Source organism: Apium graveolens, chromosome 5 (assembly GCF_009905375.1).
Source record: "Apium graveolens cultivar Ventura chromosome 5, ASM990537v1, whole genome shotgun sequence".
In the NCBI taxonomy this organism is placed as follows: Eukaryota; Viridiplantae; Streptophyta; class Magnoliopsida; order Apiales; family Apiaceae; genus Apium; species Apium graveolens.
The window spans coordinates 127045870-127051354 of record NC_133651.1 but is presented as its reverse complement, the minus strand read 5'-3'; positions in this window follow the sequence as shown (position 1 = coordinate 127051354).

Genomic DNA, 5485 nt, shown 5'->3' with positions numbered 1-5485 from the left:
CAGGATGAGTCTTAAGAACAAAACACTTGCAACCAAATACATGAAAGTATTTCAGATTTGGCTTCTTTTTCTTCACCATCTCATATGGTCTTTTTCCATGATTGTTTATGAGTGTAGCATTTTGAGTAAAACAAGCAGTCTGCACAGTTTCAGCCCAAAAATAGGTTGGCAACTTTGCTTCATCAAGCATAGTTCGTGCAGCTTCAATCAGAGTCATGTTCTTTCTTTCTACAACTCCATTTTGCTGTAGATTTCCAGGTACAAAAAATTCCTGTTTGATTCCATGCTCTTTGCAGAACTCTTCCATGATTGAATTCTTGAACTCAGTGCCATTATCACTTCTTATTATTTTAACAAGATCTTTGACAAACTTATCCAGCTGTCTGACATGATCAGTTAGAGTAAATGCAGTTTCATTCTTCTTGTGCAAGAAGTACACCCAAGTGCACCCAAAGGGTAGCGACTGCGGGTTACCTACGATAAAAAAAGTACACCCAAGTGGACCTTGTGAACTCATCCACTATAACCATAACATATTTCTTCTTTGCAATTGACATGACATTGACTGGACCAAATAGATCAACATGCAATAGGTGATAAGGTTAAAGAATTGATGACTCAGTTTTGCTCTTGAAAGAAGATTTTCTTTATTTTGCCTTCTGACATGAATAACAAAGGCCATCAGGAGCAAATACTGTTTTTGGCAGTCCTCTCACAAGATCTTTCTTTACAAGCTCATTTATATTGTTGAAATTTAAATTTGAGAGTTTCTTGTGCCAATTCCAGCTTTCTTCAATTGATGCTCTACTCAATAGACAGATAGCAGAACTATCAATACTTGTTGAAAGTCCGGCTTCATAAATGTTACCATACCTGTAACCTTTCGGAACCACTTTTCCTGTAAAATTACTTATAACTTCACAGTGTTCTTCAAAGAAATCCACATGATAACCTCTGTCACAGATTTTATTTATACTCAACAGATTATGTTTAAGTCCTGAGACTAGAGCTACTGATTCAATGATGACATTCCCAAGATTGATCTTGCCATATCCCAGAGTTTTTTCAATGTTGCCATCTCCATAAGAAACTCCTGGGCCAGCTTTCTCCACAAATTCTGATAGCAGGGCTTTATTTCCAATCATATGTCCTGAACATCCACTATCCATAACTAGTATGTTCTTTCTGTTGCCCTACAATCACAAAGACCACTAATGATTAGTTTTAAGGGCCCAGACTTGCTTGGATCCTTTGGCCTTATTATGTTTGTTAACATTTGCAGCGAATTTAACATCAGAGTTTATGCTAACATTTTTCTTATCAGATTTTACAGTATCAGACTTTGCATCATACTTTACACTAGATATAATTTAACCAACTTTCTTCAAAGAAGGTTTTATCTGATAATAATGATAGTACAAACTATGATATTCCTTATAAGTATAAATGGAATGCCATATACTACCACAATGAAAACAAGGATTTTGTGGTTTAAACCTAACAGACTGACTCTTAACTCCTGACTTAGGAGGTAAAGAGTTTATATTCTTATTCTTCCTACAAAAAGAAGCAAGATGGTTAGAGTTTCCACAGTTATAGCATTTCTTTCTAGGAGCATTAGGAATAGGCATATAATTGTTACTTTTATTCACATCTTCCTTTCCATTCCTATTTTTCCTAGCTTCCTTTACCTTGTTCACACTGGTAATTTCTTTCAGCTTATGTTTAAGCTACTTCTTTATCATTAAGCCCATGTTAACTTTATTTGGTTTATCCTGTTCTAATTTGTCAGAAGTTGACTCTGCTATCACTTCTGTCTCAATATATTTCATCTTCTCAGAATCAGACTTTCCAGTTTTAGCTACAAATTTAATAGGATTTACCTTTGGCTTAGTAGTTTGTTTAACAATAATTGGCTTAACTTGTTCGGTTCCTTTTTCACTTTTATCATCTCCATAACCTAAGCCCTCTTTCCAGTTTCCACTACTTAATATATCCTGAGTTGCTCTACCAGAGTTAGTCCAAGTCCTGATAATCTCTCTCTCCTTTTCTAACTCAGTTTTTAGAGATTTATTCATTTTCAGCAATTCGTCTCTAACATAAAAGGCATCATCTCTTTCTTTCTGAGTTTGAGGGAACAAGACTAACTCTTTTTCTAGATAATCATTCCTCTTTTTAAAAGCAAGATTTTCAAAAGTTAATCTTTCACATGTTAAAGTTTGATCTCTGTAACTAATAAACATGGTTTTAAGATATAATCTCAACTCAGTAATATCATCAGTATGAAAGGCATAAGTTGTTTGAGGTACCTTTAATTCAGCAGCATCAGAACTACTATCAGCATTTGCCATCAAGGCATAGTTCTCCTCATCTTCAGAATCTGAAGTGTCTGTCCAGCTTTTTTTCTTTGTAACAAGAGCCTTACCTTTGTCACTCTTTCCTTTCTTGCAGTAAGGAGATATGTGTCCTTTCTCACCATAATTGTAGCATTTGACATTTGAGTAATCTCCTCTGTCAGACTTTCCTCCTTTGCCTTCAAATTTTCTGAATCCCTTCTTATCAGAACTTCTACCTTTCCTGAAAAACTTCTTTCCCTTTTTTAATTTCCTGTAGGCTATCTTTGTGATACCCTTCACCATAAGAGCACACAGCTTTATCATCTCCTCATCAACATCTACTTCAGGTAGACTTTCAGTTTCTGAATCATCATCATCAGAACTTGATGATTCTGAATCAGATTTTATGATGAGAGCCTTTCATTTGCCTTTCTTTGAGACAACCACTTTGGGGGATTCCTCCTCAGCCTTAAGAGCAACTGTCCTTTACTTTCTCCCATGTCTCTTGCTTCTTTGATCCATCTCAAGTTCATAAGTCTTGAGCATACCATAAATTTCATCAAGAGTAGTTTCATCAAGAGCATAGTTGTCTCTAATAATAGTAGCTTTCAAATCCCAACTTTCAGGAAGAGCTAAAAGGAATTTTAGATTTGAATCTTCAATATCATATTCCTTGTCCACCAGTTACAGATCATTCAAGAGTTTGACAAACCTGTCATATAAGTCAGTTAATGGCTCATCACTTTTTGAGTCAAAGTGCTCATACTCTTGAGTAAGTATAGTCCTCCTATTTTTCTTGATTGCATTAGTTCCCTGACACCTTGTTTCCAAAGCATCCCATATCTCCTTTGCAGTCTTGCATTGAATTACTCGGTTTGACATGACATTATCAATGGCACTATGCAGCAAAATGCCTTACCTTTGCATCCTTGGCAATAGATGAGATATCTTCAGCTGTGTATTCACTTTTCTCCTATGGTATGGTCTTTGCTGGCTGATTTGTAACTACAACAGAGAGCTTGGTTGGCTTATGCGGTCCTTCATAAATTTTTTCAAGGTATTCTGGATCTGTAGCTTCCAGAAATATATCCATCTTCACTTTCCATATGGGATACTCAGAAGGTCTCAGCATGGGAACCCTGATAGTCTCATATCGACTGTGGGTTTGGGTCTTTGGAGTTTCTACAGTTTTGGCAGGCTTGGTCGGATTTTATGCTTCTTCAGACATGATTGTTTTGGATCTTTACTGTATGTGTGTTAACAGATAGGCTCTGATCCCACTTGTTAGGTCACACAACACTGTAGAAGGGGGTTGAATACAGTGTAGAATACAATCAAATCGATTTAGAACACAAGTAACAGAAAACAGATGTATTCGATATAATAAACTCTGTTACAATGGAACTATCCTCTCTCAGTGATGAACAAATATCACGAGAGCTGCTAGGTTACAATGTATGATCTTCTCGATGATCGTAACACATATAGTGTAAACCTATGTCTGTATTTATATAGACACAAAGTTACAAGATAACTTTTAATTGATATGGAATATGATTCTGTCTCCTAAAATATATCAATCAGATATCTTATATAATTCTTCTAGTCCTCTAACTCTTTCCATGCATATCTTCTTCTGTATTAGTCTCGATCTTCTTTCCTGTAAATCAGCTTCCTTCCTTAACTGTTAGTCCTCCAGTACTTAAGTTCTGATATTCATCTTCTGATATTATCTTCTGATAATCTAAGTCCTGATATCCTTAAGTCCTGACTTCCAGTAAGTCCTGATTCCAGTAAAAACTAATATTTCTTGTTTTTTAAGATCTAAAAACTAAACATGAAACATATTAGACATGTCATCTCAGATATATCCAACAATATTAAAGCATGCGTTAATGGGCACATAAAATAAGCAATAATAGCCGTGCACATGCAATTTTTCGGGACATTCACGTTAACCACTAACCGATTATGATTTTGACTATTTTTATCTTACCCAAATATATTCTGATTTAAATATGACAATTTCAGATTTTACCACAAATAAGTCAAGTAAAGAAAAATGCCACGTAAGCATCAATGATTCCATCAGGATTTAATATTAGAACTTAACTTATATCAAATTTTACCAGTCATCAGAATATGGCTTCTGAACTCAAAAAGTGAATATCTTTTTCTGTGATTCTTCATACAAATACTGACTTGTTTTCTTCATAGTTTAATCATCAGAACTTCCATCAGAACTTGTCCTCAGAATTTATGCAAATGACACTTAACTGTTTGTCAAAAACAACTTAATCACCACAGTAATTTTCATCATTCATATGGAGTAAAAGTGTGTGCATTTAGCAAAATATCAGATAAAATTAAAGTCTGATAAACTTCAGTACATCTTAGAAATAAGGCATAACTAAGAAAAGTGCTTAAAATCTATCATCAATCATGAAGTCTACTATAGAAAAAATTTATGCAAGAGTCCACCTCAATTGTTTGTGCTCATTTTATGTATCTTTTGAAATTCCTTTTTACAGTGGCTTCTCAGTGTAAGTGAGTCACGACTGCTTATCAGAATTGATGCTGTTGTCAGAGTATTTCTCCAGTAATCAGAGAATGTGAAAAGTCACCAAGAAAATTTATTTGCTTTTCTAATGCATATTACTTAATACCAGCAATGCACTTGGGTCTTCCCTTTCACATATTTACTCTAGATCTCAAAGGAGTACCTGACTTTTATTTTCTTTTATTTTCTTTTCTTTTGATAAGTGAGGCTTATCAGCATTTAGTTCATCCTTAAGATTTACAGACATCAGAATCTAATAGATAAGAAGCAATAATCTAGTTTGTGACTTAGTAACAAGATACACAAAGTAAACTTGACTAAGCTCAAAATCAGAATTTGCTTGTGTTAATGAGTTTCCACATAAACAACTAATTCAAACATGGAATTTCTAGTGTGTTAAAGACTACCAGGTCAGCATCTAGCACAGTTATCCTCATTGGATTGAATAGTCACAGAACATTCAAAACACTATCAGAGTTTAAAGATCCACATCAGATAACAATCAGCATTTAATGAATTTCAATTTTAAGCACAGATTATATGAAAATAAAACAATCTGTAAACATTGATCATAAAGTCTGATGCATGA